Source organism: Globicephala melas, chromosome X (genome assembly GCF_963455315.2).
Source record: "Globicephala melas chromosome X, mGloMel1.2, whole genome shotgun sequence".
Lineage (NCBI taxonomy): Eukaryota > Metazoa > Chordata > Mammalia > Artiodactyla > Delphinidae > Globicephala > Globicephala melas.
This window is the reverse complement of record NC_083335.1, coordinates 22205965-22230300: the sequence shown is the minus strand read 5'-3', so window position 1 is coordinate 22230300 and position 24336 is coordinate 22205965.

Sequence of the window (24336 nt, the reverse complement as noted above, 5' to 3'; positions counted from 1 at the left end):
CAACCAGATCTCGGCCACAGTGCTCTTCTTGCCCTTCCTCAAACAACAGAGTTCATTTATTATCTAATGGCTTTTGCATTTGCTGTTTCCTATGCCTGGAATGCTGTTCTCGAAGACTATCATATAGCTCACTTCATTCCTTCATTTAGGCCTCTGTATAAAATATAGAAAGGCCTCAGAGAGACTTTCTTTTCATTCCTATCTGCAGTATCCCCCCTCTAAACAGGTATGGTATATGGTAGGAAAAGTGAAAACATGGGTTTCCAAGGTATTGGTAATTTTCTATTATTCAAACTTAGTGGTGGATATGCAAGTATAATATATATACCAGCATACATATGTATTTATATTTATGACTTTGTATGTAATAAATATCTCATAATAAAAGTTAAAATAAATAAAATAGCCCCATAACTATTTCTGCTTACCATGTTTTATTTTTATTAAAGCAATTATCACTACTTAAAATGATATATTTGTGTACTTTATTATGCTCTGTCTCTCACACCAGAATGTGAATTTCATGAAGGCAGGGATATTGCTTATTATTATCACTGCTATATCCTAGAGCCTATCACATTGCCTGACAAATGAGCAGGAGCACAACAAATATTTGTTGACTGGATCAAAGAACATAGCTCTTTGGAGGAATTTGATGAGAAATTCTGAGATTTTTAAATATCCTTAATCATTTAAAATCTGTAATGGACACTTCTGGTCATCTCCCCAGGATTTATTACTCTCTTCTCCAAACTTAACAGCCCTGGATTTTCCAACCATGTGGTTTGGGACCTCAGTTCATGCTTTAGGGATAGGCTTTAATTGGTATAAGCCATATATACTATTCACAAGCTAGTGTGATTTGTTCAAGAATAGGAGCATGATATTAGCCATGCCCATCAGGGCAAGTAAGTCTAAATTTTGAGATGTATGTTTGAGCTATATGACAAGCAGACTATCTTTCTTACTAATTAAGAAAGAGATAACGTGCCTGAAGCTTCTGGCATGAAAGGAATTACACATATTTAAAGTATACAATTTAAGAAGTTTTGACATGTATATAGTTATGAAGCCATCACAACAATAAGGAGATATATCAATATAAAATATTCATCACTCACAAAATTTCCCTTGTACCCCTTGGTAATTCCTTCCTCATGTTCTCAAGCATCCACTGATCTACTTTCTGTCACTATAGGTTACTTTGCATTTCTAGAATTTTATGTAAATGAACTCATAGGGTATGTACTCTTTATCTGACTTTTTTCACTCAACATAATTATTTTGAGATTCATCCATGCAGTTGTGTACATCAATAGCTCATTCCTTTTATTTTTGAGTAGTATTCCTTTGTACAGATATACAACAGGATGGGAGAGAGATGCAAGAGGGAGGGGATATGGGGATATATGTATACATATAGCTGATTCACTTTGTTATAAAGCAGAAACTAACACACCTTGTAAAGCAATTACACTCCAATAAAGATGTTTAAAAAAATACATTACAACATGATAGATGTTTTGTCTAAAGTGCTCCTTACTTCCTCAGGAACCCTTACCAAAATTGCCTTTAAATTCCACATTTCCACCAATAGTCTCTTCAAAGCAATTTAACCTTTTGCTATCATTTGCCTTAGAGTTCTTCCAGCCTCTGTCCATTACCCAATTCTAAAGCCACACATGTCATTGGGTTTAGGGCCCACCTGGATAACCCAGGTTTATCTCATCTTGACATCCTTAACCTAATTACCTTTGCAAATATCCTTTGTTAAAATAAGTTCACATTCACAAGTTCAGGTTGGGAATATCTTGAGGGTGGCCATCATTGAACCCACTACACCTTCCAGGTGCCCAGATTAGTGACTCAGAGCATTTGTCCCAGGGTAAGCCAGTCTATATGAAAAGAGGTCTCCTCAAAGGAACTGATTCTATCGGAAACAGAGTTGGGCAGTTCAAGCCTAAGGGCAGTCTCAACAAGTTTCTCCTCTTAATTAAGAGTAACAGGTAAAATACTAGATAGTTCATCAAACAGAACCATGGAAGGAGATAGGTAAGAAGAGCCCTCCTCGGTCAGAGCAAACCTCAAAGCTGGCCTCAAAATATATCCCTGTCTGAATTTAATTGGATCAGACTATGAAACAGTGTATGCCCCAGGGCATTGTCAAAAATAATAGAATAGTCATTCAGGAATTAGTGGAGTGGAAGGGCTGAGTGATACACAAAAAGAGGCAGGCAGCTTAACAGAGAGATTAAGGGAAGATATAGTCAAAGAGAGCCCTGTTAAAATCATTATGGTCCCAGAATGACTGCAAATTTTTGTAAGGCTGTACCTGCTAAGGGGTGACACAAATGGCTTAACATTGCAGGGCAAATAAACTCTACTAAAATAGCCTAGACAAGTCACAAAGTAAACAAATAAGCAAACAATATTACAAACAAGACTTGGAGAGGAGTAAGGGTAATCAGCATCTAAAGTTGCCATATTTTCTAAATTGTCCAGTTTTGAACAAAAACTTATGACACGTGCAAAGGAAAAGGAATATATGACCAATACATGGTAAAAAGAAGCAGGTAATGGAAAGTGTCTTTGAGAGAGTCAGATGTCTGATTTAACAAAGACTTCAAATTATCCATTATAAATATGTTAAAAGAACTAAAGGAAACCATGCTTAAGGAAGTAAGAGACTATATAAAGACAATGCCTTATCAAACAAAGAGTATCACTAAAGTGGTAGAAATTATTTAAAAAAAAAGAAATTCTGGAGTAGGAAAGTAGAGTAACCAAAGTGAAAAATTTTACTAGAGAATCTCAACAGTATACATGAACTGGCAGAAGAAACAATCAGCAAACTTGAAAATAAATAGATTGATAGAGATTATGCAATCTAAAGAGGAGAAACTAGAATGAAGAAAAATCAAGAGAACTTCAGAGAAATGTAGGATGTCTTTAAGTGCACCAACATATGTGTTATGGATGTACCCTGATGGCTTTACTTTTGAGTTCTACCAAACACTGAAAAAAGGTAATACCAATTTTTCACAAACTCTTCCAAAAATAGAAGAGGAGGAAACACCTCAACTCCTTCTGTGATGCCAGGATTACTATGACAGCAAAACCAGATAAAAATATCAAACAAAAAAATAACAATGTCTCCTATGAATACAGACAGAAAACCCTTCAATAACACACAAGCAAATGAAATTTAGCAATATATGAAAATGAGTATAAAGCATGACCAAGTGGGATTTGTACCATAAAAATGAGGTTAATTTAACCTCCAAAAAATCAATTATTGTAATTCATTACATTAACAGAAGAGGGGACAAAAACCACATAGTCATCTCAATAGATGCAGAAAATGCTTTTGGCAAAATGCAACAACATTTCATCATGAAGACAGTGAATAAACAAGGAGTCAGAGGAAACTTCCTAAATTTTTAAAGGCCATCTATGAAAAACCCACAGATAACATCAGACGTAATGGTGAAAGATTGAATGCTTACCCTTTAATATCAAAAACCAGACAAGGAGGTCCACTTTCACCACTTCTATTCAAAATTGTGCTAGAGGTCCTAGCCATGGCAAATAGGGAAGGAGAAAAAGAAATAAAAGTCATACATACTGGAAATAAATTTAAAAAATTATCTCTACTTGAAAATGACATTACTTTGTACATAGGTAATCCTTAGGAATCATTTAAAACTATTAGAACTAATACACAATTTCAGCAAGGTTGCAGGATTCATGATTAATATAGAAAAATCAATTGTGTTTTATATAGTAATAAACAAACCAAAATTAAAACTAAGAAAACAGTTGCATTTGCAAGGCATATAAAGAATAAAGATAACAAAAGAAGTATAAGACTTATACACCTGGAAACTATAAAGCATCATTGAAGAATTTAAAGATCTAAATAAATGGAATGATATCCTATGTTCATGGATTGTAATGCTTAATATTGTTAAGATGGCAATACTCCCCAAATTGATCTACAGATTCAGTGCAATCCTTATCAAAATCACAGTTGCCTCTTTTGCAGAAATTGACAAGCTAACCCTAAGATTCATGTGTAAACTCAAGGAATCCAAAACAGCCAAATGATCTTGAAAACAGACAACAAAGTTGATGGATTCACACTTCCTGATTTCAAAACCTACTACAAAGCTGCAGTAATCAAGACAGTGTGGTACTGGAATAAGGACAAACATAGATATCAGTGGAGTAGAATAGAAAGTACAGAAATGAACCCATTTATCTATGGCCAATGATTTTCAACAAGGGTATGAAGACAATTCAAAGGGGAAAGAATAGTCTTTTCAACAAATGGCATTGGGGCAACTGGATCTCTACATGCATAAAAATGAAATTGAACCCCTAACTCATACCATATACAAAAAATTAACTAAAAATGGATCAAATACCTAAATGTAAGAGCTAAAAGTATAAAACTCTTAGTAGAAGACATAGGTGTGAATCATCATGACCTCAGATTATGAAACGTTTTTTTAAGATATACCAAAAGCACAACAAAAGAAAAATAGATTAATTGGACAGCATCAAAAAAAAAAAAACAAACAAAAAAACCCCTTGTATGTCATAGGACATCATCAAGAAAGTGAATAGACAGCCTGTAGAATGGGTGAAAATCTTTGCCAATCAGATATCTGATAATGGACTAACATCCAGATTATATAAAGACCTCTTACAACTCAATGAAAAGACAAAAAAAAAGAACTTAAAATAATGGACAAATTATCTGAGTAGACATTTCTTCAAAGAAGATAAATAGACAATACCCTCATGAAACTAGACTCAACATTATTAGATATGAGGAAAATGGAAATAAAAACCACAGTGAGATACTACTTATCCATTAGAATGGCTATAATAAAAGAGCCATACAATAGCAAGTGTTGCTCAGCATATGGAGAAATTGGAACCCTTATACACTGCTGGTGCTAATATAAAATGATGCAGCCACTTTTGAAAACATCTGGCAGTTCCTCAAAGGATTAAACATAGGATTTAGATCTGAGCTACATTCTACACCTGGGTGTATACTCAAGGAAAATGAAAACATATGTCCATGCAAAAACTTGTACAGGAATGTCCATAGAAGCATTATTCATAATAGTCAAAATTTGGAAACAATCCAAATGTCCATCAATTGATGAAAAGATAAATAAAATGTAGTATACCCATATAATATAATACCACTCAGGTATAAAAAGAAATGAAGTGCTAATACATACTACAATACGGATGAATGTTGTATGCATTATGCCAAGTGACAGAAGAAAAGACCGTGTATTGTATGATTCCACTTAGTTGAAATGTCTAGGATAGGCAAATGTATACGGACAAAAAGTAGATTAGTTGTTGCCTAGGATTGCTGGGGTTATTGGAATGGGGAGTCACTGTTAAAGGGTATGGGGTTTCTTTATGGTGTAATGACAGTGTTCTAAAATTTATTTTGGGATGAATGCATAATTCTGTGGCTGTATTAAAAAAAAACACTTAACTGTGTGCTTTAAATAAGTCAATTTTATGAGATGTGACCTAGATCTCAATGAAACTATTAAGGGAAAAAGAGTGAGTAAAGGATATAAAGTTAATAACCAAAAAGTAAATATAAATACCAAATGCCTGAAAAAAAATTAAAACTTAGTCACAAATAAATGTAAGTGAAAAAAATTGGGGGGTTTTAATTAATGGATTAGATCAGCCTGGTAGGAGATCACTAAGGGCTTGCTATAGGATTATAAACTTTGTCCTGAATTTCAGTATTTTGGTTGGTGACTTGAATGAAGGCATAAAAAAAAAGACTTCTCAAATTTAACATTAACAAAAGCTGGTTGGAATGGATATTACCAAATTATGTTTGATAAACAAAAAGTCAATATGCTTCAATGATGTTTCACTATTAATATCATTTTATATACAGGAAATAAGTCTAAGTCCTGGCCTTAGATGAGAATGTCAACTGTATGCATAGAGTGTGAAGCAGGGCCGGCTTGATAACCTTCTACATGACAAAGACCTAGAGGCTTTTGCTCATTGTAGGCACAATATGCTGCTTCAGTGACATGTGAATGCAAAAACAAACAAACAAAACACACACAGACACAGAAGCCTGCATGAATTTAGGGTATTTTCTTAATGTCTATTGTTCTAAACAAGTCACAGAAAGAATGGTATCACAATACTTTACACTGGTCGAATCACATCTTCTATATTATGTTCAGCTCTAGGCACCACATTTAAGACTAATAGTGACACACTGTAACATATCTAAGGTTGGCAACAAGAATGGTAAAGCATATGGAATGGATCAGAGAAGGAATGGTTGTGGAGACGGAAGATATTGAGCCCAGGGTAGAAAACAGAGGGAACATAGTACTTGTCTCCAAATATTTGAAAGACTGTCATGTGGAAATGGATTACACTTATTTTGTGTGGTTTCAGAGGGAAGAACTAGAACCAACAAGTAGAAGTTTCGTGATATATTTTGACTTAGTACAAGGAAAACGTTTCTGACTATTTAAGGCTGTTTAATAATGGCTGATGTGTGACCTCGTAAGTTACATTTCACTGGAAGTTTTAAAGCAGAGGCTATAAACCTATCCTTCAATGATACTGTAGGGTGGGTTTCTGCATTGGGTAGTAGTTGGTCTAAAATATGGAAAACAGTGGTTCTCAAAAATCAGAATGAAAAAAAAAATTTTAATTAGTCAAGTCAATTGATTAGGGAGGGGGCCTCAGGGATGGGGCCTGAATGCATATTTTCTTAATACCACAAGTGATTCTGATATAAATGGTTCACAGGCCCACTTTGAGAAACATGACCTGATTTGTAATCAAATAATAATATGTAGAATTCTATGTTTCTTCTGAAGTGAAAAGAAGAAATTGGCTAACTAAGGAGATTAACAGAATTTTAGCCATTTCTGAAATTTTCTGTTAACTAAAAATGTCTTAAAACCACTAATAATATCAATCTAACTCATGAAAAATGGTACAACTGTGGGAAGAAATTTCATTAGTGTTCATTAAAGACCAGATAAGTATACAAGACATTGTGTGCAACTTTTAAATTATATTCATTACTGTTTTATTTTTGTTGTTGTTGTTGTTGTTTTTAAAGGCCTTTGGCATAACCAGCCTTCTTTGAATTATTATAGAACAAATAACTACTGGCAGGTAAATTATTCAGAAGAAATTAAGCGTTACCAGAGAATTTAAGACCTTTTGGTTTTCCTTCCTCTAAATTTGCAAAAGAAAAGCAACTAAGGAAGTGGAAATGAAACTTGAATACTAATATATTACTTATTCTCATGCTATTTGGAAAAACTCATTCTTTGTATTTCCCTGCATGTTCTTCCTCACCACCATTAGATCTCAAATCAAGGGAAAAATAATCTCTCCCAGTGTATGCAGAAAACTACTTGATTAACATCGAGGAAAAGAAATTGTCAAAAATGAAGTTAGTTTTGTCTTTCTGTGTGTGTAATTATTTGAGTACTTATCATCACTATTTTTGTCTGTGTTTACTCCTTTTTTACTAGTTATGAATAAGAGGCGTTTATCAGGAGTCCTCTCTTCCATCTACTTTCAAAGGGACTCACCTGCCCAGAACTGTTGAAGCCAATTTTCTCAATGCCTGTGTGGTGTCCCGATTTCTCAGATTTCTGGGAAGTGCTAGATGATTGCTAATGCAGTAAATAAATATGTTAGTTATTCCTGAAGGCATTATCCCCAAGGCAGTGACGTATGGGCAGAATTTTTGACTCTGTGATAAGTCAATGGAAGAGAGAATTTTGAGCAAGGAGACCCTAGTGGTTCTCCTCAAATTGCACTATATACCAGTTTGCCCACACTGGTTACTTCATTGATTAGTTTGATGAGTCAGACCTTTTTAGCGTGAGCCCCCTCTTTTGGGTACATGTCCTTCCTTTGCTCAGCACCTTGGCACCTGGCTTTGGTGAGAGCATTTCTGTGACTGTAAGAAAGTAGCGTAGATTTTCTCAAACCCGAAATACTTGCTATGACTCTTGTTCACTTACTCACCAAGGAATGCCTTCCCCAAGAGTATGAAAGAGAATATTGGGCCCAAAGCCCACAAGTGCATGATCTTTTGTCAAACTGGTTTTGGACCACTGAATTAATGTAGCAACTGAAGCTAGACACTTCCTCTAGAGCCACAGTAGTTCAAAAGGGGTAAGTCTATCCCCAAAACAGAGCAAGTGAACAGTTGCAAGATAAAATTCCTACCCAAGAGAATGACATAGAATTTGTCATTTTTTTGGCATGATGTTTTATAGGGTGATCAAGAGGCTTTCATTTTAGTGAATACATTTGCTCACTCAGTTTTGGAGAGTCGCCCTTCATTTATTCCTTTCCTTTTGGAAGTACTTTCGAGTGCAAATTACTGCTATCAGAAGCCTTGAACTGAGAGGCTATTATTCTCCTTGCTCAGATTAAATTAATTTTGAACAGTTTAATGCAGCATGTCCGAGCTGCAAGTCCAAGTGGTGTCAAATCTATTTCTCTGCTTTTTTAAGCTGCACCTTCAAGGGCAGTATGATTCATGGTGAATGTGTTCTTCTAATGTCTTGCTAAGCATTATTATTTTCTTTCATTTGCAAGTCATGAGGCTACAAATGTTAACCATTCTCCTCCTAACATTGTATAAAGAATGCATGATTTAAACTGGGCTGATTTTCCAAAAGGAAGCTTATTACATTTACTTGCTTTACAAATGAAATAAAGAAAAAATACTCTGGATCAAAGCAAGAAGTTTAAAAAGCTAATGAAACATTAGGAAGAGAACTGCTTTGAGAAGCAGTGCGACATCATCACTGTTGTGTTAAAAAGGAATTATCTTGATCTAGGTCCATGTAATAAAATAAAGGAGTTTTAATGATTGGCTATATAATTCTGTTTGTGTTTTTGCAGAGTTGCAAGAAAAAAAAACAAAAAAGGGTATAAATCTACTTATCTTCTCTCTTCTAGTTCAAGCAATCTACTGTCTCTCCAGTATTCACTCTATCTAAAGTGTCATTGAAATGTGTAATGAAGTTTTCTCTGTTACTGTAGAGCAAACAGTCAAAAGAATGCCAGTCGATTAACGACAGAGTAGAAGATGTGCTTTAAGCAGTTAGAGGTTTCAAAAACCTATCAACCTTGTGTCTATGTAAAGTACTTAAACTGTACAGTTCAGTACAGTCTTTTCTACAGCTCTAATTACTAGTCCTATGGATTAAGCAAATTAATGTTTTTAAAGGCCTTGAATGAAGATTGATGAAAATACTATATTGCAGTCTTCTTTTGGGGTAGGGGAGAGGCAAAGATCAAGAGAATTGTCCTTTCAAAAGCTGGATAAGCACACTGCTCTTGTCATACTACTTTTTTTTTTTTTTGAACAGATGAAATAGGCTTACATAAACCTACTGACTTTAGAAATGAATAATTGTTACTTACAGTCCAAAAGATAAACATGGTAATAATATAATTTTATGACAACATTGCTAAGAGCATTTGAGCTCTTTATCTTTAGTCTATATAAAAACACAAGAATCTGTAAATCATGAAAATTTATTTGGGATTCAGGTACCACATTTGAAGAAAGAGGCTAAAGTGTTGAATAACATGCAGAAAAACAGCAAAAAAAGCGTACAAGAGATAGGGGAGAGGGACAGGAGAGGAGAACTAGAGGGGCTGCCATATGAGTATAGGCTAAGATGATTATAATTTCATTTTTAAACACAGAGACTGAAATCCTCTGAAGTCTGTAAGATAATAAGGGGACAAACTGAGTATATATGGATTTGTTAACCAATGCTAGAATATCAGAGTTAATGGGCCTCTTTGAATTTAGGAGACAATAGCAGCTAGCATACTAGAAAGGAATAAGTTTGAATCCCAGTCTCACAATTTCTTAGCTGTATTATCGTGATCAAGTTATTCAAATAATCATTACCTTTGTTTTCTCATTTGCAAAATGGGAGTAATAATAATAAGACCTACCTCATAAGTTTGTTGTGAGGATTAAATGATTTAATATATGTAAGATGCTTAGAAGAGTGTTCAGCATATGGTAATCACAATGTAAATGTTAGCTATTATTATTACTATTTTAAAAGAGTGTGACTGCATGCAAAATAGTACATTTTGGAATATAATTACCCTACAAGGTAGTAGAGAACAAAAATGAGAGTAGCTCCCACAATGGTTTAGATTAAAGAATGAAACCTCCATAATGGCTTACTGAAGCCCGGAATGTTTGGGAAATCTGACTTCTCATGTTGATGTCAAGCATAACCAAGTTTCTTGCTAGTATGTATCTAGGTTCTCTAGAATTTTATGTAGCTTGGTAGAAGTTCATTGTGGTATAGTGTAATTGAATTACATTAGGAATCAGCAGGTCTAGAATTTTTTTTTTTTTTTTTTTTTTTACTGATTTTGACATTTAAAAGTTAAACCTTTGGGAAGCTTATTCAAGTTTTGAGTTCCTTAAATTCAAAATTAGAATAACTATACCTTCCTCTCTCACAGTGTGTTATGAAGATTAAATGAAATAAATAAGTATGTAAAAGGGCTGTGTAGCTGATGAAGTACCCTACAAATATAAGGTATTATTCTCATATTCTGCTGTCACAGCATCTCATAAAAGACAGGATGATGCTCTGGCTGATCTAACTTCTACCTCGTACTCACACAATCCACTTGGGCACTTTTTAGTCCTTATCTTTTTGTACTTCCTTGCAGCATTTGACCCTGTTCACCATTCACTTCTTGAAACTCTCCTGTCAGCTCTTCTTGCACGCTATTTTTTGCTGCTTCCCGTCCTATATTTCTTAATACCCCTTCTCAGCCTGTTTCCATCACTCTTCTTGCTCCATGCACCTTCCAAATATTTTTACTTTTCTTGGTTATTTTATACTTTGTTCCTACGTGATGGCAAACCATTCATGTGTGTGTATGTGTGTGTGTATATATATGTGTATGTATATATATATATATATATATACATGTATAATATGCATTAGTCAAGGTTCTCTAGTGAAACAGAACTAACAGGATATATGTATATATTATATATATGAAGAAGTTTATTATAAAAATTGGCTCACATGATTATGGAGACTGGCAAGTCCAAAATCTGTAGGGTGGGCCAGCAGGCTGGAGACCCAGGAAATCTGATGCTGCAGTTCCAGAATGAAAGCCATCTGCAATACAAGCAGTAAGAGCTGATGTTGCAAATGAAGTCTGAAGGTGATCTGCTGGAGATTTTCTCTCTTGCTCAGAGGAGGATGGTGTTTTTGTTCTACTCAGACCTTCAACTGATTACATGAGACTGACCCACATTATGGAGGGCAATCTGCTTTACTCAAAGTCTACTGATTTAAATGTTAATCTCATCCAAAAACACCTTCACAGATACATCCAGAAGACATTTGATCAAATATCTAGGCATCCTGTAGTCCAGCCAAATTGACACATGAAACTTACCATTACATTATATGTACAATGAAATGACTTTGAAATGTTACCTTCAGGGCAAGCCATTTGTTTGTTTGTTTATTTATTTATTGAGTCTCACATTTAAATTTCTATCTAGATGTCTCCATTTGGATGTCTTCTAGGACATGAATTATGTTCAAATGTGAATTCAACATCTCCCTCCCCCTACCCATCCACTCCCCTTCAAAACCCCTGCACCTTTTCTCATATTCTCATTTCAGGTAATGGTTCAGAAATCTTGGAGTCATGCTTGACTTTCTTTTCTCCCTGACTAATACACAGTTAGTCATTGAGTATTGTAGATTCTACCTCCCAAATAATTATCAGATCTGTATCTTTCCATCTTTATGGTCAGTTTGAGCCCTCAAAATCTGAATTAATACAGCTACCTACTAATGTGCCATTGTATATATTATTTACCCCCTCTAATCTTCATTGTCTTTCTTAAATTCAAATCTGGTTATGCCATTCTTTACTTAAAATTCTTCAATTACTCTTCATTTTTAATATAAAATATAAAAGTTTTAGCCTTTCTATATACAAGGCTTACATGATCTAAACTAAATCACTATGAGTGACTGCTGCTTCTTAACCAATTACAGCTTTATTCTTACTGTAGTCTACCCTCCCTACAGATAAAATTTATTAAGATGCCCAGTCACAGAATTGTCCCCACTTCCTGACAGCACTCATTACAAAGCAAAGCCTTGCTTCCTTAGATCCTCCACAATATTATCCAACCAAAGCCCAAATCCTATCATAAATTCTTCCTAACACGTTCTTACTGAAGACACTGAAATGAGTAATAAAGCCAACTTGTTCACCTACAGGTATGTTCCTGGCGGTCTTTGGCTGAAGGGTATTAGCAACATAGTAAACGTCTTAGTGAGAACTTGTATAAAACAAATAGTTCCAGTTAAAATTTTCTAGGGAAGTATATAATTTAAGAAGTATACTTTTGTGAAATGAGCAGTCACTGATTTACTGATCTGTCTTATAAATCTATGTTTCTGTTTATTAAATTTGCTTAAAATTAAGCCATACCTATGTTTAGATTTCAGTTCAATAAATGACTGGCAAAGACTGTCTTGAAAACTTACTCAGTTTCTTACATACTTGTTGCACAGATATGACTCATATGGGGAAAATAGGAAGATTCAATGAAAGGGTCATATGTGTCTCTTTCCCCTAAGACAACACATCAAATATAATACAAAATACAAATCAAACACTGGATCTGTCAAAATGAAATGAATATATTGATTTTCAATGCAACTAATATTATTTTTCCAAAAGAAGAAAATTCACTTCAAAAATGCATTCAAAGAACTGAAGGCTTTATTTATAGGATACAGTGCTGCATTTTATTTTATTTTATTTTATTTTTTATTTATTTTTTATTTTTTTAACATCTTTATTGGGGTATAATTGCTTTACAATGGTGTGTTAGTTTCTGCTTTATAACAAAGTGAATCAGTCATACATAAACATATGTTCCCATATGTCTTCCCTGTTGCGTCTCCCTCCCTCCCACCCTCCCCATCCCACCCCTCCAGGCTGTCACAAAGCACCGAGCCAATATCCCTGTGCCATGCGGCTGCTTCCCACTAGCTATCTACCTTACTGCGTTTGTTAGTGTGTATATGCCCATGACTCTCTCTCGCCCTGTCACAGCTCACCCTTCCCCTTCCCCATAACCTCAAGTCCGTTCTCTAAGAGGTCTGCGTCTTTATTCCTGCTTTACCCCTAGGTTCTTCATGACATTTTTTTCTTAAATTCCATATATATGTGTTAGCATACGGTATTTGTCTTTTTCTTTCTGACTTACTTCACTCTGTATGACAGACTCTAGGTCTATCCACCTCATTACAAATAGCTCAATTTCGTTTCTTTTTATGGCTGAGTAATATTCCATTGTATATATGTGCCACATCTTCTTTATCCATTCATCCGATGACGGGCACTTAGGTTGTTTCCATCTCCGGGCTATTGTAAATAGAGCTGCAATGAACATTTTGGTACATGACTCTTTTTGAATTTTGGTTTTCTCAGGGTATATGCCCAGTAGTGGGATTGCTGGGTCATATGGTAGTTCTATTTGTAGTTTTTTAAGGAACCTCCATACTGTTCTCCATAGTGGCTGAACCAATTCACATTCCCACCAGCAGTGCAAGAGTGTTCCCTTTTGTCCACACCCTCTCCAGCATTTATTGTTTCTAGATTTTTTGATGATGGCCATTCTGACTGGTGTGAGATGATATCTCATTGTAGTTTTGATTTGCATTTCTCTAATGATTAATGATGTTGAGCATTCTTTCATGTGTTTGTTGGCAGTCTGTGTATCTTCTTGGGAGAAATGTCTATTTAGGTCTTCTGCCCATTTTTGGATTGGGTTGTTTGTTTTCTTGTTATTGAGCTGCATAAGCTGCTTGTAAATTTTGGAGATTAATCCTTTGTCGGTTGCTTCATTTGCAAATATTTTCTCCCATTCTGAGGGTTGTCTTTTGGTCTTGTTTACGGTTTCCTTTGCTGTGCAAAAGCTTGGAAGTTTCATTAGGTCCCATTTCTTTATTTTTGTTTTTATTTCCATTACTCTAGGAGGTGGGTCAGAAAGGATCTTGCTTTGATTTATGTCATAGAGTGTTCTGCCTATGTTTTCCTCTAAGAGTTTGATAGTTTCTGGCCTTACATTTAGGTCTTTAATCCATTTTGAGCTTATTTTTGTGTATGGTGTTAGGGAGTGATCTAATCTCATACTTTTACATGTACCTGTCCAGTTTTCCCAGCACCACTTATTGAAGAGGGTGTCCTTTCTCCATTGTACATTACTGCCACCTTTATCAAAGATAAGGTGTCCATATGTGCATGGGTTTATCTCTGGGCTTTCTATCCTGTTCCATTGATCTATCTTTCTGTTTTTGTGCCAGTACCATACCGTCTTGATGACTGTAGCTTTGTAGTATAGTCTGAAGTCAGGGAGCCTGATTCCTCCAGTTCCTTCTTTCGTTCTCAAGATTGCTTTGGCTATTCGGGGTCTTTTGTGTTTCCATACAAATTGTGAAAGTTTTTGTTCTAGTTCTGTGAAAAATGCCAGTGGTAGTTTGATAGGGATTGCATTGAATCTATAGATTGCTTTGGGTAGTAGAGTCATTTTCGCAATGTTGATTCTTCCAATCCAAGAACATGGTATATCTCTCCATCTATTTATATCATCTTTAATTTCTTTCATCAGTGTCTTATAATTTTCTGCATACAGGTCTTTTGTCTCCTTAGGTAGGTTTATTCCTAGATATTTTATTCTTTTTGTTGCAATGGTAAATGGGAGTGTTTTCTTGATTTCACTTTCAGATTTTTCATCATTAGTATATAGGAATGCCAGAGATTTCTGTGCATTAATTTTGTATCCTGCCACTTTACCAAATTCATTGATTAGCTCTAGTAGTTTTCTGGTAGCATCCTTAGGGTTCTCTATGTATAGGATCATGTCATCTGCAAACAGTGACAGCTTTACTTCTTCTTTTCCAATTTGGATTCCTTTTATTTCCTTTTCTTCTCTGATTGCTGTGGCTAAAACTTCCAAAACAATGTTGAATAATAGTGGTGAGAGTGGGCAACCTTGTCTTGTTCCTGATCTTAGTGGAAATGCTTTCAGTTTTTCACCATTGAGGATGATGTTTGCTGTGGGCTTGTCATATATGGCCTTTATTATGTTGAGGAAAGTTCCCTCTATGCCTACTTTCTGCAGGGTTTTTATCATAAATGGGTGTTGAATTTTGTCAAAAGCTTTCTCTGCATCTATTGAGATGATCATATGGTTTTTCTCCTTCAATTTGTTAATATGGTTTATCACATTGATAGATTTGCGTATATTGAAGAATCCTTGCATTCCTGGAATAAACCCCACTTGATCATGGTGTATGATCCTTTTAATGTGCTGTTGGATTCTGTTTGCTAGTATTTTGTTGAGGATTTTTGCATCTGTGTTCATCAGTGATATTGGCCTGTAGTTTTCTTTCTTTGTGACATCCTTGTCTGGTTTTGGTATCAAGGTGATGGTGGCCTCGTAGAAGGAGTTAGGGAGTGGTCCTCCCTCTGCTATATTTTGGAAGAGTTTGAGAAGGATAGGTGTTAGCTCTTCTCTAAATGTTTGATAGAATTCGCCTGTGAAGCCATCTGGTCCTGGGCTTTTGCTTGTTGGAAGATTTTTAATCACAGTTTCAATTTCAGTGCTTGTGATTGGTCTGTTCATATTTTCTATTTCTTCCTGATTCAGTCTTGGCAGGTTGTGCATTTCTAAGAATTTGTCCATTTCTTCCAGATTGTCCATTTTATTGGCATAGAGTTGCTTGTAGTAATCTCTCATGATCTCTTTTATCTCTGCAGTGTCAGTTGTTACCTCTCCTTTTTCATTTCTAATTCTATTGATTTGAGTCTTCTCCCTTTTTTTCTTGATGAGTCTGGCTAGTGGTTTATCTATTTTGTTTATCTTCTCAAAGCTTTTAGTTTTATTGATCTTTGCTATTGTTTCCTTCATTTCTTTTTCATTTATTTCTGATCTGATTTTTATGATTTCTTTCCTTCTGCTAGCTTTGGGGTTTTTTTGTTCTTCTTTCTCTAATTGCTTGAGGTGCAAGGTTAGGTTGTTTATTCGAGATGTTTCCTGCTTCTTAAGGTGGGCTTGTATTGCTATAAACTTCCCCCTTAGAACTGCTTTTGCTGCATCCCACAGGTTTTGTGTCGTTGTGTCTCCATTGTCATTTGTTTCTAGGTATTTTTTGATTTCCTCTTTGATTTCTTCAGTGATCTCTTCATTATTAAGTAGTGTATTGTTTAGCCTCCATGTGTTTGTATTTTTTACAGATCTTTTCCTGTAATTGATATCTAGTCTCATGGCGTTGTGGTCAGAAAAGATACTTGATACAATTTCAATTTTCTTAAATTTACCAAGGCTTGATTTGTGACCTAAGATATGATCTATCCTGGAGAATGTTCCATGAGCACTTGAGAAAAATGTGTATTCTGTTGTTTTTGGATGGAGTGTCCTATAAATATCAATTAAGTCCATCTTGTTTAATGTATCATTTAAAGCTTGTGTTTCCTTATTTATTTTCATTTTGGATGATCTGTCCATGGGTGAAAGTGGGGTGTTTAAGTCCCCTACTATGAATGTGTTACTGTCGATTTCCCCTTTTATGGCTGTTAGTATTTGCCTTATGTATTGAGGTGCTCCTATGTTGGGTGCATAAATATTTACAATTGTTATATCTTCTTCTTGGATCGATCCCTTGATCATTATGTAGTGTCCTTCTTTGTCTCTTTTAATAGTCCTTATTTTAAAGTCTATTTTGTCTGATATGAGAATTGCTACTCCAGCTTTCTTTTGGCTTCCATTTGCATGGAATATCTTTTTCCATCCCCTTACTTTCAGTCTGTATGTGTCTCTAGGTCTGAAGTGGGTCTCTTGTAGACAGCATATATAAGGGTTTTGTTTTTGTATCCATTCAGCTAATCTGTGTCTTTTGGTGGGAGCATTTAGTCCATTTACATTTAAGGTAATTATCGATATGTATGTTCCTATTCCCATTTTCTAAATTGTTTTGGGTTCGTTATTATAGGTCTTTTCCTTCTCTTGTGTTTCTTGTCTAGAGAAGTTCCTTTAGCGTTTGTTGTAAAGCTGGTTTGGTGGTGCTGAACTCTCTCAGCTTTTGCTTGTCTGTAAAGGTTTTAATTTCTCCATCAAATCTGAATGAGATCCTTGCTGGGTAGAGTAGTCTTGGCTGCATGTTTTTCTCCTTCATCACTTTCAGTATGTCCTGCCACTCCCTTCTGGCTTGTAGGGTTTCTGCTGAGAGATCAGCTGTTAACCTTATGGGGATTCCCTTGTGTGTTATTTGTTGTTTTTCCCTTGCTGCTTTTAATATGCTTTCTTTGTATTTAATTTTTGACAGTTTGATTAATATGTGTCTTGGCGTATTTCTCCTTGTATTTATCTTGTATGGGACTCTCTGTGCTTCCTGGACTTGATTAACTATTTCCTTTCCCATATTAGGGAAGTTTTCAACTATAATCTCTTCAAATATTTTCTCAGTCCCTTTCTTTTTCTCTTCTTCTTCTGGAACCCCTATAATTCGAATGTTGGTGCGTTTAATGTTGTCCCAGAGGTCTCTGAGACTGTCCTCAGTTCTTTTCATTCTTTTTTCTTTATTCTGCTCTGCAGTAGTTATTTCCACTATTTTATCTTCCAGGTCACTTATCCGTTCTTCTGCCTCAGTTATTCTGCTATTGATCCCATCTAGAGTACTTTTAATTTCATTTATTGTGTTGTTCATCGTTGCTTGTTTCATCTTTAGTTCTTCTAGGTCCTTGTTAACTGATTCTTGCATTTTGTCCAATCTATTGTCCATTCTATCTCCAAGATTTCGGATCAACCTTACTATCATTATTCTGAATTCTCTTTCAGGTAGACTGCCTATTTCCTCTTCATTTGTTAGGTCTGGTGCATTTTTATCTTGCTCCTTTATCTGCTGTGTGTTTTTCTGTCTTTTCATTTTGCTTATCTTACTGTGTTTGGGGTCTCCTTTTTGCAGGCTGCAGGTTTGTGGTTCCTCCTGTTTTTGATGTCTGTCTCTAGTGGCTAAGGTTGGTTCAGTGGGTTGTGTAGGCTTCCTGGTGGAGGGGGCTAGTGCCTGTGTTGTGGTGGATGAGGCTGGATCTTGTCTCTCTAGTGGGCAGGTTCACGTCTGGTGGTGTGTTTGGGGGTGTCTGTGGCCTTATTATGATTTTGGGCCGCCTCTCTGCTAATGGGTGGGGTTGTGTTCCTGTTTTGCTAGTTGTTTGGCATAGGTTTTCCAGCACTGTGGCTTGCTGGTCGTTGAGTGAAGCTGGGTGCTGGTGTTAAGATGGAGGTCTCTGGGAGATTTTCGCCGTTTGATATTATGTGGAGCTGGGAGGTCTCTTGTTGATCAGTGTCCTGCAGTTGGCTGTCCTACCTCAGAGGCAGAGCCCTGCCTCCTGGCTGGAGCACCAAAAGCTTTTCATCCACAGGCTCAGGATAAAAGGGAGAAAAAGTAGAGGGAATTAGTAGAAGTATGAGGAAAGAAAGAAGGAAAGGAGGGTAGGAAGGAAGGAAGAAAGAAAGAAAGAAGCAAAGAAGGAAAGAAGGCAAGAAGGAAAGAAAGGAGGGAGGGAGGGAGGAAGGAAGGAAGGAGGGAAAGAAGGAAAAAAGACAGAAAGAAAGAAGATACAGTAAAAATAAAATACAGTATAATAAAGTTATTGAATTAAAAACTTCTTATTTAGAAAAAAAAAAAAAAAAGGGACGGAAAGAACCTAGGACAAATGTTGGCAGCAAAGCTATACAGACAAAATCTTACACAGAAGCATACACATACACCCTCACTAAAAGAGGTAAATGGGGAAAAATCCTAAATCTTGCTGTCAGATACCACCTCCTCAATTTGGGATGATTCGTTGTCTAAAGGAGGGGAGGAAGGACGGAAAGAAAGAACGAAGGTAAAGTATAATAAGGTTATTAAAATTAATTATTAAGAAAAAAAATTAAAAAAAAAACATGGACGGATAGAACCCTAGGACAAATGGTGGAAACAAGACTATACAGACAAGATCTCACACAGAAGCATACACATACACATTCACAAAAAGAGGAAAGGGGAAAAAATCATAGATCTTGCTCCTAAAGTCCACTTCCTTAATTTGGGATGATTGGTTGTCTATTCAGGTATTCCACAGATGCAGGGTACATCAAGTTGATTGTGGAGCTTTAATCCGCTGTTTCTGAGGCTGCTGGGAGGGATTTCCCTTTCTCTTCTTTGTTCTCACAGCTCCCAGGGCTAAGCTTTGGATTTGGCCCTGCCACTGCGTGTAGATCGCTGGAGGGCGTCTGTTTTTTGCTCAGACAGGATGGGGTTAAAAGAGCCGCTGATTGGGGGCTCTGGCGCACTCAGGCCGGCGGGGACGGAGGGGCACAGAGTGCGGGGCGGGCCTGCGGTGGCAAAGGCCGGCGTGACTTTGCACCAGCCTGAGGCGCGCTGTGCGCTCTCCCGGGGAAGTTGTCCCTGGATCCCGGGAACCCGGCAGTGGCGGGCTGCACAGGCTCCGCGGAAGAGGGGTGTGGAGAGTGACCTGTGCTCGCACACAGGCCCCTTGGTGGCGGCAGCAGCAGCCTTAACGTCTCCCGCCCGCCTCTGGGGTCCGCGCTTTTAGCCGCGGCTCGCGCCCGTCTCTGGAGTCCGCGCTTTCAGCCGCGGCTCGCGCCCGTCTCTGGATTCCGCGCTTTCAGCCGCGGCTCGCGCCCGTCTCTGGATTCCGCGCTTTCAGCCGCGGCTCGCGCCCGTCTCTGGATTCCGCGCTTTCAGCCGCGGCTCGCGCCCGTCTCTGGGGTTCGCGCTTTTAGCCGCGGCTCGCGCCCGTCTCTGGAGTTCCTTTAAGCAGCGTTCTTAAACCCCTCTCCTCACGCCCCAGGAAACAAAGAGGGAAGGAAAAGTCTCCTGCCTCTTCTGCTGGTGCAGGCTTTTCCCCGGACTCCCTCCCAGCTAGCTGTGGTGCACTAACCCCTTCAGGCTATGTTCAAGCCGCCAACCCCAGTCCTCTCCCTGCGCTCCGGCCTCAGCTCTCAGCCCCGCCCGCCCCGGCGGGTGAGCAGACAAGCCTCTCGGGCTGGTGAGTGCCGGTCGGCACCGATCCTCTGTGCGGGAATCTCCCCGCTTTGCCCTCCGCACCCGTTGCTGTGCACTACGCAGCTTCGAAGCTCCCCCCTCCGCCACCCGCAGTCTCCGCCCGCGAAGGGGCTTCCTAGTGTGTGGAAACTTTTCCTCCTTCACAGCTCCCTCCCACTGGTGTAGGTGCCGTCCCTATTCTTTTGTCTCTGTTTTTTCTTTTGCCCTACCCAGGTACGTGGGGAGTTTCTTGCCTTTTGGGAGGTCTGAGGTCTTCTGCCAGCCTTCAGTAGGTGTTCTGTAGGAGTTGTTCCACGTGTAGATGTATTTCTGGTGTATCTGTCGGGAGGAAGGTGATCTCCGCGTCTTACTCTTCCGCCATCTTCCGCCTTCCCTGCATTTTATTTTTAAATAGGTCTATAACTTTCCTGGTTTGCCGTCATGAACTACACTAGACTACAATGTTTGTGATATATTTTCTGCTACTACATGTTGTAAGTTTCTATTTGTTAAATTACTGTAGGATTAGTGTACCCTATATAAATTAACTATTAGTCTGATAAGATTATCTATATATTTTTCCTATTATGTATATATGTATTCTTTTATTAATATACTGGATATATTTTAAGGAAAACATTTCCTCCCCAAATCCAATCAATAGATATTTATTCTTTTCCTCAGAACTCATGATAGCCAAACTAGCTAATTCTGGCCAGGAAATGTAAGTAATAGTACACCTAGTCCTTTTTTACTGATCCCAGTAGCCCCTTTGAGTAGAAATCGTCCTGGTCTACCATAAAGCAGGACAACTCTCCACAATTGGAGATACATATATATGTATCTATCTATCTGTCTATATATACATACATACATATATATGTGTATATATATTTTTTTAATTTTTAAAATTGTGGCAAAAACACATAACATAAAATTTACCATCTTAACCATTTTAAAATGCATAGTTCAGTACTCCTAAGTGTATTCATTTTGCTGTGCAATAGATCTCCAGAACTTTTCCATCTTGCAAAACTGAAACTTTATTACACCTACTAAACAACTTCCCACTTTCCCCTCTTCCCATCTCCAGGTAACCACCATTATATTTTCTGTTCCTATTAATTTGACTATTTTAGATACTTCATATAGGTGGAATCATATAGTATTCGACTTTTTGTGGCTGGCTTATTTCACTTAGCATCATGTCTTCAAGGTTCATCCACATAGTAGCATGAGACAAGATTTCCTTCCTTTTAAAGAATGAATAATATTCCATAGTATGTGTATATCACAATTTATTTTGATCAGTTCATGGACCTTTGGATTGCTTCCACCTCTTGGTATTGTGAATGCTATGAATGTAGGTGTGCAAGTCTCTCTTTGATACTCTGGTTTCAATTTTTGTGGACGTATACCTAGAAGTGGGATTGCTAGTTCATATGGTAGTTCTGTTTTTAATTTTTTGAGTAATGGGTATAGTTTGAACTGCCAAAAAAAGAGTCAAATATTAAATGCAATTTTTAGAATATTCTTGGGGAAACGAGCTACTAGGTTTTCTTAGAGTTAGGAAATATGCAGCTTCAAACATTTTCCTAGTGGAAAGGATCTAAGGCTGGTATATGGAGATGTAAATGGAAGCTAGAGACATAGCCAATGTGTTACATACTTGGAAAGACAAATATGTTACACCAATTTCTTTACAACGTTTGCTTTCTAAATATGAAACTGTATTTCTTCTATATTCATTATAGTAGCCATTTTGGGAATTTCCTTTTCTTTTCTAAATTTTTCCTTCCAGAAAAATAACAATGCCTTTTATATTCAGAGGTATGGCTCTTGCCAGCAAAAGTTTTTAGTGGGTGTGTTCCTGCTAGTATGGATGATGATGATGATGATGTGTGTATGCTCTTGCCTAAGCTCTTTCCTAGAAATGATGAAAATACATGTTCCCCCTTTTTCTTTAGTCCCTCAAATCCAACCACATCATTTTAAGTGTATTTAAGTATTATAAATGATTTCTTAAAGTCATGGCTACTACCAGTCTTAATGAATTATATCTAATTTAATTGAATGTTTTTTTTATTTTGGAAATTTAATATAACCAAAGTTGTGTTTTTATAACTTTTATCAGTAATGCAGAATTGCAAAATACTCACCATTTCTTAACTATTGTATGGTATAGTACTATGTCTGTGTTAAGTACTTTTTGAATGAATTCATAAATGAATGAGTAAACACTTAATCATTAATATAGAGTACTGTTTTCAATAATAAAACTAGAGAGAGCGCTTGTTCATTGGAATCAGCAAAGATGGCTTCCCTAAATACCTGGAAGATGGAATTTTTAAAGGTCACATGGTAAGACAGCAAGAGGGATCACAGTGGATATTTAAGGTTATGAGAAAGGAGATTCTGTAGATGATACATAAGTGGTTAATAATAATCTTAAGTTAAACAATCTGTATCTGAAGATAAAATGAAAGGCAGATGCAAACTGCAAGACCAAAATTCTCTGACAATCAGAAGCTGAAATAGGAGAAAAAGTTATCATGCCTAAAAACTGATATGTAAGGAAAAGAAAATGAATAATGCTAGTATGACACCTTTGGATATTTGATATATTAAATATACTAATTAAATACCAACATATATTAGTATATTTTGGGCAAGATATGGGTGGTATCTAATATTTCTAACACGCATATGATTTTTCTAAGGTATTTGAATTGTGCCATTTAAACCATTTTGGAGAGTGTATAATGATATTACACTATGGGATTGATTTTCATTTCTCTATTGACTAATGTGAAAGAGCATCTTTTCATATCTTAATTGACCATTTGATTGTACTCTTTTGTGAAGTGTCTGTTCAAGTATTTTATCCATTTTTCTGTTGGACTGTTTGCCTTATTGATTTGTAGAAGTTATTTACATATTCTGGATACAGATTCTTTCTCAGATACATGGATTGGAAACTATTTTTCACTCTGCTGCTTGAGTTTGTACTCTCTTAAAGGTCTTTTTTGATAAAAAAAAGTTTAAAATGTTTTCCCTTTGTAAGTCAGAAAGAGAAAGACAAATACTATATGATATCACTTATATGTGGAATCTAAAATACATCGTAAATGAACTTATCTGTGAGGTAGGAACAGATTCACAGACAGAGAATAGACATGTGGTTGCCAAGGGGGAGGGGGGTGGGGGAGGGTTGGAGTGGGAGTGTGGGGTTAGTGGATGAAAACTAGTATATATAGAATGGATTAAACAACAAGGTCCTACTGTATAGACACAGGGAACTGTATTCAATATCCTGTGATAAACCATAATGGAAAAGAATGTAAAAAAAGAATGTATGTATATGTATAACTGAATCAGTTTGTTGTACAGCAGAAATTAACAAAACATTGTAGATCAACTATACTTCAATTAAAATTTTTTCCCTTTATTTAACACTTTCTGTGTTCTCTTGAAGAAAATATTATCTAATTCTGTTTATGTTTCACATTCAGTAACACAATCCTTATGTAATTGATTTTTGTGTATGACAGGTTGGAGGAAAGATAAAGTTTTTTCCCATATGAGTAATCGAGCTCATTTGTTGAAAATTTTATCTTTTTCACATTTTACTACACTAATAGTGGAACGGTATAGCAAGTCCAGAAACAGAACCACGTATATATCCATATATACGTGGTTCTGTTTCTGGACTTGCTATACCGTTCCACTATTCTGTATTACTAATAGCATACTGTCTTAATTATTATAGCCTTATAATAATTTTTATATCTAATAATGTAAGTATTCCAGCTTTGTTCTTTTTCAAGATTGTGTTGTCTGTTCTTGTCCCTACATATTTCCATGTAGATTTATAATCAGTTTGTCAATTTCTACAAAAAATTAAAACTTCCAGTATTATTACTGTGATTCATTGAATAGATCAATTTGTGGGAAAAGTGATTACAATATTGTGTCTTTCTATATACGAACATGATAAATTCTACTTTTTTTGATCTTCAATTTCTTGCAAAAAAATGTTTTTGAATTTTTATTTTAAAGGCTTTGCACATATTTTATTTACTCTAAGGATTTGATACTTCTCATATTACTAAAAAGGACTTACATTAAACTT